Source organism: Protopterus annectens, chromosome 4.part1, assembly GCF_019279795.1.
Source record: "Protopterus annectens isolate FY-2018-M chromosome 4.part1, PAN1.0, whole genome shotgun sequence".
Lineage (NCBI taxonomy): Eukaryota > Metazoa > Chordata > Ceratodontiformes > Protopteridae > Protopterus > Protopterus annectens.
The window spans coordinates 215,819,869-215,832,500 of NC_056734.1; positions in this window are offsets into that span (position 1 = coordinate 215,819,869).

The window sequence follows — 12,632 nt, forward strand, 5'->3', positions numbered from 1 at the left end:
GGCCACTACTCACACCATGTTGCTCAGTTTGTTGTAGGGCCTGTGTGTGCAATTGCAACCACTTGAGGGACTACTGGATATCCTGCAATGCATGCAGATTGATGTGCTCTATAGCGACCTGGAGCAGATATGCCTGTTGAGGGCAGCGGTGGCTCAGCTGGCATCCATTGGTGGAGATATGAGGAAAAAGGCAACCACCTCCTGTGTCTCTCAGATAGAATAACTCTATAATTTCTATGTCTGGCTTTACCAGTAGGTATGGCCAGTGCTTTTCCAACACCACTACAGGATACCTCACTGGACAAGCAGCACAGGGTTCTGCAGTTCAGTGCCATCCCACTCTTATATCCTTAGCAAGTGCAATGTTTTCCTGTGGCCATTGGGGGGGGATCATGGTTGCAAACACTGAACTGCCACACCACATGGGGGAGTGCTTGGTGGGGGTCCTCTACAGAATCCCAAAGTGGTAAACCATCCATTGGAAAGGGTGCCTCTAGCCTTAATACAGCAGGGTTATATGTTATACCTGGCAAGAATTCAACTCATGGGAGTTCCACCCCCATTACTGAAAGATGTGAAGCCTTAGTCACCAAACCTCATAGTCATGTTTTGTTCTGTGCTGTCCTTGTCATGTTCCATAAATATGCAAAGAATTGTGCCTGCCTCTGCCTTGCATGCAGTACTGCCAAAGGTAATTTCTCTGATGCCTCCTCCGCCACTTCTGTACAGGTGTGTCTCATAGTCCTATGGTGTTCCTGTATTGCAGCTGTTGCAACAGCACCATATTGAGTAGTGTGGTCTAGACAATACATACCTTGCTGCAGATCCCCAGAGCATACTGCAGTGTGCTACCAGATGTAGCCAAGCAGGGGGTAGGCATTCAGAAGTCTGAACATATACATTTAACAATGTCCCATATCTGTGACAATGCAGTGTTATACATTAATTCTGTCATTGCCTTGGGACTATGAATGGGGTCATCAACAATAGTTCCAATGCATATCCTGCATCATCTACAACACACAAAAGTGTACACCATTATAACTGTCCTGCTGCCTACATTTATGGAACCTGGGCACCTACAATACAATTTGTGCACCTACAATCTAGAAGATCCTGTTTAGGTCATAGGTGTGCCAGATGTGCAAATCATGGAAACTGCTTGGATGACATACAGACCTGTTCAGTGCATAGCATATTGAAATTCATGCAGTGAAATATCTCCTAGTTGAAATACCAGATGCCATGTTGTAAAGGTAAGGCCTTCATAGGCATAATGGCACTGTAAATATCCCACCAGACCTTAAGGAAACAGACTATGTCTTAGAGTGCCTGTAAAGTGGGGGTTTTCTCCTTTGCTGTCCATCTACACCAAATATTCTTCAAAACATCACAACATCATGTCAAAAATCTAGTGTAGATTTCACAAGATTGATGCCAGTGAAGCATCTTACATATCCTGTGTTGAACACAGGAAGTTCCCTATAGCAAGGATGGATAATGCTGCACAAACGTTCATGTTCATTGGGCTAGGCCGCCCATGCATTCCCTTTGATTCTATGTGAGGTTAACACAGGTTTACTAACTCCTATATAATGTCTATGTCAGCACAGTGGCAGTTGACAATGCCCTAGTTAGGGAGATAATGTAATATTAGCCACTGCTGGATCTATCTATGATGTGGGGAGTGACAATATGCAACAACATGGACAATGGAGCTGAAGGTGGCCACTAATAAATGCTGCTATGCTAATGCTGATGTTACTACTAGCAACATAGTGCAAGTGAACCTCCTCTGCCATGGAATCTCACCATGGCTCTTTGTGCTGTATGCTTCTGACTCACTCTGCCATGTCTCAGTTCAACATTAGTATATATAATGGCTTGAAATAGCATGTTGCCACTCATTCCTGGCTGAGACTGAAAAAGGTCCATTTGGATCAGTGCTCTACCCTGATTACCAAACTGAATAAATAAATTATAAAGTAATTACCACACAATGCATGCCATGCTTTATCTTCCATGGCCTAGTTGTGCTATATGTCTATGAATCATTCTCTCTCTGTGTATCACTAGTCACTGCACTATTTCATGTAACATTGTACATTTATATTTTTGATTACCCCAATATCTCATGCTATGTCAACACATTAAATACTGTCTCCTTTTTGTGACTGGGTGTGACAGCATGATAGCAGTGAGGGAAGGTTCATTTAATCTCATTTTAATTTAATTTTATATGGTACTCATCTTTTTTAATTGATTGCTTGTTTGCTAACTAGTTAGATGGGCTGATCATAAGGACCCTTTTTCAGACATAGCTAGGGTCTCTACCGTGAAACATCTTGGTAATATATACAATGTTTCATACTGCCAGCAACATATAGGTTGGGATTTAGAAAGGTTTAGCACAATGATGAGACCGTAGCTTGGAAAAGTTTCCAATTGTGCTAAGGCTCTCCAGTTCAGAGATTGCTCTGCCAGTGAGATTTTCCCAACATGGAGATCTCAGTATGGAACAAAGTCTCTCAGACAGAGCTGCATGCTAATGGGGCAAGCAGACTAAGTGGCTACTGCTAATTAACTATGCTCATGCCCCTGGAAAAATGTCGGTGGCTACCCAAAATTTTTCAGCTGTGTAAAATTTTACCTAGGAAGGAAAAAATAACCATTTAAAAAACACAGTGATCACTCATTCATGCCTATGGGAGTATGTGTGGTACAGGTAAGTTATATGCATGGGCATGTGTATATTTGTGACTGTAAGAGAATGAATGATGCAGCATGAATGTGTGGATTGTGTGTGTGTGTGTGTGTGTGTGTGTGTGTGTGTGTGTGTGTGTGTGTGTGTGTGTGTGTGTGTGTGTGTTGCAGCATACATGTGGGTGAATGGGTGAGTGTTTCTGTGAGAGTGATTGACTGTAATAGGCTTGATTGTTGATGAGTGGACATGGGTGTGAGCGTGTGGGAATACCTGGAGAGTGTGTGTGTGTGTGTGTGTGTGTGTGTGTGTGTGTGTGTGTGTGTGTGTGTGTGTGTGTGTGTGTGTGTGTGTGTGTTTGTGTGTGAGTGTGTGAGTGTGTGCATGTGTGTGTGTGCATTTCTCCATGTGTCTATATGCCTTTCAGCGCACGTGTCTTTTTCTGCATATAGGTGTCTGAATGTGTGTGAGTTTGTGTGTGTGTGTGTGTGTGTGTGTGTGTGTGTGTGTGTGTGTGTGTGTGTGTGTGTGTGTGTGTTTGTGTGTGAGTGTGTGCATGTGTGTGTGTGCATTTCTCCATGTGTCTATATGCCTTTCAGCGCACGTGTCTTTTTCTGCATATAGGTGTCTGAATGTGTGTGAGTTTGTGTGTGTGTGTGTGTGTGTGTGTGTGTGTGTGTGTGTGTGTGTGTGTGTGTGTGTGTGTGTGTGTGTGTGTGTGTGTGTGTGTTTGAGTGTAGGAGGGGTGCTAACATGATGATGCATTAATTTATTTATTTATTGTCATTTGTTTACTGGGAAAGTCCACTGGGCAAGAAGAGCTCATTTTCAGTGTAGGCCCAGGGAGAAAAGCTCCACAAAGACAGTTAGTATGAATGTATATAGTATTCACAACAGTTATTAAAACAAAATGCATTGTGCAGAAATACAACAAAATGCATTATAAAAACACAAGTAGTACAGAGGAATACAATACAAGGCACAGATAATAGTTTAAGCCAGTCCAATTACAATACAGTTTAAGGCACGATTAGAAGTTTAAGCCAGTGCATTCACATGATAAGTACAGAGAAAATGCATGTAGCAAACATAGTACTACAAGGCACGCATATTGAGTATATACATTAGCAGGTGTAATTGGGTACAGGTAAGGTAAGTTAGCAGAAGAAGAAAAGGGTGTACAAAATATAAAATATAGGAGAGATGAATAGGTTAATAAATGAGGAGGGTGAAGTACTGCTATATTAAAATATTGGGGTTGTAAAGTAGGTAAGGAAATATAATAGAGGTTCATAGGTTCATAGGTTCATACTAGGCTATCTGCCCGAGGGCATTTACAAGCCTAGCCCATCGTTTTGTGGCTTACGCCACCCCTTTAGTATGGGGAACTATGCCCATTATTTTGCTGTGCCTCTGTCGAGCAGTGACACTGAGGTAATCCCTGGGGTATATCTGCGATCTCCCATCCATTGGTCAAGATTTCTCTTGAACAAGGCCAGCGAGGTGCTCTGCCTCACATGTACCGGGATTTTGTTCCACAGCATAGGGAGTCTTTGGGTGATGAATCTATCCCTCCAGCACGTCCTATTAATAGCCGTGTCGAGGTTTAAGTCTCCCGCCCTTGTGGCTCTGATGGATCTAGATTTTTTGAGGTGAAGCATATTCATCAAATCTGGGTTTGACATGGCCTTGTATGTTAGGCAAAGGTCACCTCTGAGCAAGCGGTGCGACTGAATAGAGCTGGAGTTCTTTCAGTCGGGCAGCATAGGACAGATTTTGAGACCCTTTATCCTTTTGGTGAGGAACTTTGTGGCCTCTCCAGCTGCTGCAAGTGTCGGGTCAGATACATTCCGAATGGGGCATTGTACTCAATCATTGGTCTGATGAGTGATGAGTAAAGGGAGACTATGACCTCCCTTGATCTAGATGAGAATCCCTTCATGATAAGGTGGGCAATGTAGAAGGTCTTCCTGACTACTTTAGCTACATGGGTGTTGAATGACAGACTACTATCAACCTGGGTCCCCAGGTCCCTGATAACTTCTTCTGTGCTCAGTGGATTGCCACCTATTTGGTAGCTAGGGTAACCTTGTTTTTCCCGAAGGGTATGACTATGCATTTTTGGCATTTAACTTTAGGCCGTGGCTCTGGCACCAGTTATCCGTTTCTGTGAGACTCTTCTGAAGGATATCTGTGTCAGATGTGTTTTCTACTATGGCGCCCAGTTTGCAGTCATCTGCAAACTTTGTCAGCCATAACCCTCCTGTGTTTGCTTGTACTTGGAAAAGTAGATGCCAAACAAGAGTGGGCCCAGGACTGAGCCCTGTGGGACACCACTTGTGACAGGCTTTGAGTCTGACATGGCGCCAGCAACTCTGACCCTGTGGGTTCTGTCACTCAGCCAGTTTGCAACCCATCTTGTGATGTATGGGTTAACATTTAAGCTGATGAGTTTTTCAATGATACCCGAGTGGGGTATTGTATCAAAGGCCTTAGCCAGATCGAGGTAGGCTGTATGGACTGCCTTTCCTCATCAATGGCTTTGGTGACTGTTTCAAAAAGTCAACCAAGTTTAAAAGGCATGATCTGCCTTTGACAAAGCCAAACTGGGTTGGATCCAAAGTCTGCAAATTCCCTATGTCTTTATTTATGAGGTCCATTATGATCCTCTCCATGGCTTTGCAGATAAGGCTTGTCAAGCTAATGGGCCGGTAATTTCCAGGGTCGGTGGAGGCACCGCCTTTGTGAAGTGGGACCACAGTTGCAGTGCGCCACTCCTGGAGCACGTATCCAGAGGTAAGACTTTGATTAAACAGCTGTCCTAGCTGTGGGTTTAATTCCTCATTGAGTTCGTGGAGCACACAGCCGGGGACACCATCAGGTCCCATGGATGCTGTGTTTTTGCTTTGGAGAGAGCAGTTCTCACTTGGGCGCTGGAGATGTTTGGGGCTGCAATCGTTTGGTATAGATATCTCTCCTTTTGGGGAGGGGAGAAGTTTGCACTGAACCTGTCAGCCAGTATGTTGGCAATGTCTGTAGGATCAGTAATCTTCACATCATTTTGAACTAGTTCTGAGCATATCTGGGAGTTTCCTCCTAGGTTTCTAACATAGCTAAAGAAGGCCTTATGATTGTCTTTTGAGTCTTTAGCTATTTTTCTCTCGAAATTTGCTTTGGATGATTTTATGAGAGCTCTTAGTTTTTTACTTATAGTGATCAAGGGTGTCTTACCTTTTAAGGATTTTGCTCTATCTTGTAGTAGCTTCCTCCTTTTGTTGTAGAGTTTGTTTATGGCTGGGGTCCACCAGACTGGACGCTTGCCTTTGGTACAAAGAGTCTTTGTTTTGCTTGGGATTGCCTTATCCATGCAGTCCTGCAGGTGCTGGTAGAAGGCATTTGTAAGTGATTCAGCGGCTTGAGTACTGTTTTCCGCCGGTTCAGGGGCCTTAAAGGAGACCACACTAGTCTTTAGAAGTGTGAAGTCAGCTTTTGAGAAGTTCTTTACTGTGGTCTTTTTTATTTCAGGTGGGGGTGGGATGAGGACCTCCAGCGAGATTAGTTTGTGATCTGATCTCACCAGTGAGGGGTATACTTCCGGTGTTGAACATTGTGCTCCCATGTTCGTGATGATGAGATCAAGTATGTTATCTCCTCTTGTGGGGATGGTGACTAGTTGTTCCATGGCATTTGAGTTTATGAATTCCAGGAACTTTTGGGCTAGGGTGTTTGGGCTTGAGTAGTGTTCCCAGTCTATATTAGGGTAATTGAAGTCACCTAGTATGATGGTGTTTGGTGATACATTTATCCCCTCTAGTGTTTTCAGGAAGGCCATGTGAGGTTCCTGAGTTTGTGAGGGTGGCCTGTAACATGTTACAATTTGCAGAGCAGTCTTGCCTACGGTTAATTGCACCTGGATGGTCTCCGATGCATCATGCGTTGCCACCAGTCTTGAGGTGTGGGTGTCCTTGATGAATATGGATACCCCTCCTCCTTTCTTGGTGTTGGGATATAGCAGAGCAGTCTTGCCTACGGTTAATTGCACCTGGATGGTCTCCGATGCATCATGCGTTGCCACCAGTCTTGAGGTGTGGGTGTCCTTGATGAATATGGATACCCCTCCTCCTTTCTGGTGTTGGGATATAGCTTATTAGTTGTATTAGGTAAGGAGAGAGTGGGGGGAGTTTAGCGATAAATTAGTCTATTTGAGAAAAAGTGTGTTCAAGTCTGAAGAGAAGTATGTGTGAAGGAGAAAATAAGGGTAATAAGATAACCCATGTTGGGCAATTAGCATGAGCACTGAGCATATTTCTGTATCCTAGGGGCTAAGTCAGTGTAGCACTATACAGAGATCAGTTATATCCCATTATTACAATATCAAGAATAAACCATATATCCTTCTATGTATTAGAGGAATAAGCGTTTGCATTGCATGAGTAATACTGGTCTTACCCATGGGTGGGTTTGTTTGGTCATAAAGGTGAAACCCAAGTAACCAATACAGTACCATCTATGAGTAAAAATTGCATGCAATGGTTTGTTGCTTTTTGTGCAAAAATATAAATTATGAGAGTTTTAGAATATATGTTGATTTATCAAAATGCACAAGTATTGACAAATACGTGATGAATGCTGACATTTCAAAAACCTACATCATAAAAATCTAAGAAAATAAATAAATGATAAAAGGATATTAACAGTTTTATTTTGTGATCCAGTCAACAAACCCCTTCACACATTTCTACATAATTTGCCTGAGTAATGGTAATGTATGGAGAGGGTTTTCTAAGGTAAGTTGCAGGGTGGGGATTAGGGCAGGGGCAGAGTTAAGATTAGCATGCATGGGTAAGGTGGGCATGGGATCTTCTAGTACTATAGAGCTAACCTTGTTTTACTCATGACTGCTGCTTACAAGTCTATCCTGGTTATCACTGTTAGGTTTGTCTGGTGACAGCTAGTGACACACAGTGGGCTCTTGATTTAAGGAATACATGTGCTGATGTTATAGTGTGAAAACAGTTTTAATGTTGCATTTCTAATGGTATTAGACTCACCTTTCTTATCATTTGTTTTAGCTTTATTTTTAAAACAGGGCTATTGTGTTTCTTTGTTTGTGTGCGCATCTATAGTGTGTTTTTTTTAGTATTTGCACATGTACTGTGCCACAATGCTGCAGAGCTGCACTTTTACAACATTATATTGCCATTAGGATTGATCATTTTTGAAGCTAATTTACTATTGCAATGCTTCTGTTGCATTACAACCAGCTCTGCTTTCTGTAATAATGATTTTTTTCTTTATCACGGGGAAACTAGCCTGTCAAACTGTTGTATCTGCCGTTCTACTGTCTTGGTATTATATAATGGCAGATGGGTAACGAATATACCAACCACTGCAGCCATTACAAATCAGCATTTATATACACAGTAACAAGTTTGTTGGACAGTCTTAAATATACAGCATTGCAAACTGTTGCAAAAAGTATATGACCACCTTATTTGCCCAACTGTTGTCATAAAATTAACAAAGAAATTTTTACTAAAGAACCCTCTACCACCTCTCAAAGACTTTTCATTTAAGATAAGCCTTTCCTGCATACACAGCACAAATAATTTAAAAGTGTAATGAGAGCAATAATATGGCAGGAACTGCAACCCACTGAGGTACTGTAAAATTATAAGCATGCACAAGGTCATATGTATACATAATATATTTATTTAAAATGGTAAGACATTTCTTTTTGCATAATTTTGTTGTATAATAACAATATATTGTGTTTGTGTGTGTGCAATGCATGTTTAAGTCATTACTGATTTGGACTGGTCACTCAGCCTTTACTTTGTGACCAAAGCAGACCAGCCATATACAATGTCTGTATCTTCCACTCCAAATCATGATATAGTTCTTAAATAAGTAATTCAAAAGTAACATGAGCAAAACTGGCTGTTGAAAAACACTGGAATTCAGGTAATGTAAAAATATATGATTAGAGATCAGATAAACAATGATGAGTCTATGCTGTTAATACAGAAGTATTCTTTCTTTTCCTTGTGTTATTGTATGCAACATTTGTCTACAAAATAATGCTTTAAGAGTATTTTGATGTTGTTGTTCATTGCAGTAGTTGTAATAATATACATTTCTGTTCAGTGCAGACCAAGTTGTGATAATGCGCAACACTGAACCTCATCAGTGCATTTGCTTATCTGTCATACTTTTACAGCAGTATACATAAACTTCCATTGTTATTTTGTTCTTTCCTCAAGCTCCCCTGCAAACAGAATCTAAATATTCCAGTGTGACCAGCTAGCTATGAACTATAGCTAGTATTACAGTTCTTCTAAATATAATGCAGTCTTCAAAAATAGAGACAGTATAAATTGTAACATGTCATTCATCCTGCCACCAGAGTGATAAAAAATATTCTTGAACCTGATGTAGGACCTATGAAAAAACTTTAAAGAAAATGACTGCAGAACTTATCCTATAGCTCATTGTGAGAGAAAAAAAGTGTATCATGATACTCTATATGCCTAGGTGAAGACAGCAAAGGTAAAACCTGTGACATGGTCAACAAAAAAAATAAAACTGGACCGTGCTGCATTCTACCTGTCATAGACTCTTGCGCTTATTGCTTATGACAGCCTCAATTAGGAAGGCCTCTCCTTTTTGTTATTAACCATTTTAATTCACATGATTCAAAGCATTTGACCCTATCAGGCAGACTGCAGAATTAATGTCTAACTCAAAATGCAGAGACTTTCCTTGCTCTACAGAAAAATTCCAGTGAAATATATATGTACATTTTGATATTTTTTGTCTGACAATAATTGCTGTTGTTATATAAATTAATGAAATATGTCTCTATTTTAATATTATTATATCCATATTATTTATATTTTGGTGAATGCTTAGGCCTTCTAAGGCAAGTCTCTTTTTTGGTGAACTTACTTGCCCAGTAAGATGTGCAAAACATAGCATTTGCATAATATCCTCTTTGTAACTGTAGAAATAGTGTAATTACAGTACATTACAGATACATTAGTAAGAATTATAGGTTCATAATGGAGGGGTATAGTAAACTATCAAATAATACAGGCACTGAAAAACAGAGACACATGAGAGCTTTCTCTAGAGCAGTTGTCCATGATGGTTATTATATGCAGTCTCTGAAATGATGAAATAATTTGTTTTCCATGCAAGACTACAAGACACTGTGCTCTGTTACACCATAATGTGTGGACATAATTTGTAGAAGGTAGTGCGTTGTATATGAGGTAAAAGTAATATAGCAGATAACAAAAACAGATTACAACTACTAGTCTGTTCATGAATTTTCTCATGACTCAGCTTAACTTTTCCTTTTCCTTTTTAACATTCAAGGAGTTATTCACTGTCTGTCTAACAAGTTCCTAAATGCAAACATATTGCTCAGTTCCATGTACCTATCACATTAACTGTGAAAAAAATGCATATGGACATTAACCTGAAAATTCTTCCTTATTGCAATCTCATGTCATCTATCATCATTCTGAAACATGTCCTTTGAAAGATGTCACCCACTGGGATTCTGATTTTGTGACAAATGACTGTCAGATTTCTCTTGGCATTAGTCTTTTTCATGTTCAAAAACTTTAAGATCCCACAACCTATCGATATCTGCTTTTTGAATTAGGCTTCACTCTGCATATCTCCTTCTACATTTAATTCCAGTCCTTTCTTTATTCTTACATAGAGTTTGTAGGACAAGACACTATATCACACATAATGCTGCAGAGATTACCTTTACCACAGTATCAGTAGCCCATGAGACATTCTGGACATTTCCTTGTTTCTTACCCCATTGTCCTGCTAGCACAATTCACAGCTTTGGGATATTACCTAGTTCCTTAAGATAATCTTATATGACTATCTGTGCATCTGTTATTCCTTGACTTAGAGCAACTAACATACCAACTCATAAGCTGCCCATACAAACATTGCATGAGTTTTCACTTTCTAAATGTCTTCATTGTCTTACTTTAAACCTTCCTTCATTTTAGTTAGATATAGTCTCACAAACATCCTGGTATTCCATATGAGGCATGTTTCCTCTATCAGTTCTACTACAAAATCTAAAATGAAAAATAAAACAGACGACACTAATTACAACAGCTCTTAGGCAATCAATCTTCCTTCTCCCCCATGAGTTACATGCATTACCATCCTCTGTCTAATAACATGTCCAGTTGTTAATTCACTTTGTAACTATTTGCCTCTTCCTAATATTCTAAATGTATTCATATGTTATTGCTTTTATATTTCCAGACTTATTTGGTCAAACCAGTACCTCATCTGTAATCAGTGCTACGCTCATTTCCCCACCCTATTTTAGGTTCCGTTTTGATGTTCACATTCTGTGGAGATATTATTCTGATATGCTTTAGTCAGGTATCAGGACCAGGCACTTCTGCCATCATACAAATTCAGATGATCTTGTGATGTATTTTTATATCTAAGCCTAGCATCCCCTCTACATTCTCATAATGAAATGGTGCATGGTGTCTGATGGGAAAAGGCTTCCTCTTGCATGCTTCCAAATTAACTGCTGTGAATGAGTTATGCACAACTGCAGATATTCCACAGGGATGTACTCTGCCAAGTTTATCCAGTGAGGCACAGCTTAGTATATCGTATGGTGTGCTCATCATCTTTTGAAATGGATGAAATGACTCTTAGCCATCCTTCGAGCTAGATGTCAGACAGCAGGTCAGACTCTCCATTGAAATAAGTTGCAGGCTTCCCCTTGTTCACTGGGAAGTGTGTTCTTTCCCCACTGTTGTATGACCATGGAGTTAGTATTTAGAAATAATAGGGTATGGAGAGTGAAGCTCCACATGAAGTTTGCAGACAAGCTTGACATTCTTATTACAACATTTGCAGGTAGTTTTTTTGAGAAACTGCTTTCTCAGTAAGATGAACTCAACAAGTATTTTCTCAAAGCAATGTGGAACACAGAATGAAAGGGAAACAATATTATAACAAAACCTAATAATGTTCTAGAATAAACACAGTGTAGATCTCTAGTAATAAATTCTGTTTAACTTCACAAGCCATTAGAAAAGGTGCCATCTACTACATACAGTACGCCTCTCATAAAAATGTATAAAGTTTTATATAAAAATGATAAATATATAAATATTTATATACAGAGATAGTTTAAAATGATAAATATTTAGATAGACAGATTAGATAGAGATCAAAAGGATAAATATTTAGATAGACAGATAGAAAGATAGATAAATGGATAGATCGATACATGTAAAAGTTAATCATTTAAATAACCTGTAGTATAAAATGAATACACAAAGTAAAAAAGATAATCACTTGAAATACAGGATGGAGCCATTTCTTTAACTATTTGTTAGGAAATAGTGAAAATTAATATTTGCTAACATTTTGAAAAAATACATAAGACTGAATGTAAAATAGCCACTTGGTATGTAAATCTTATCACATCTTACAAGAGCTTACCAATTTACACAAAGAAGAACCCATCAATCAGAATCTTTTGGAATCTGTAACAGTCTCACATCCCGAATTTCCCAACTTTTTTGGCAGCCCCAAACCTCATAAAAAACATTAATAACCCCCCATATAGACCAGTCATTGCAAGTGGAGGCTCGATCATGGAACCCATATTGATTTTCCTGGATGTCCAAATAAAACTGCTCCCAGAAAGCAACAGGTCCTTCATATTCAACTCCATGGATTTTGTAAAGAAGATCAAGGACATCCCATTCAAAAAAATCTGTATTAGTCATTATAAACACTGAAGCCTTATACACAGAACTGTCCAATGACTATTGCATCCAAGTAGTCACAGAAGCATACAACCATGAGTGAGCCACACTTACAACTGAAATGGAGGTACCAGGCAGACTGCTACAACTTC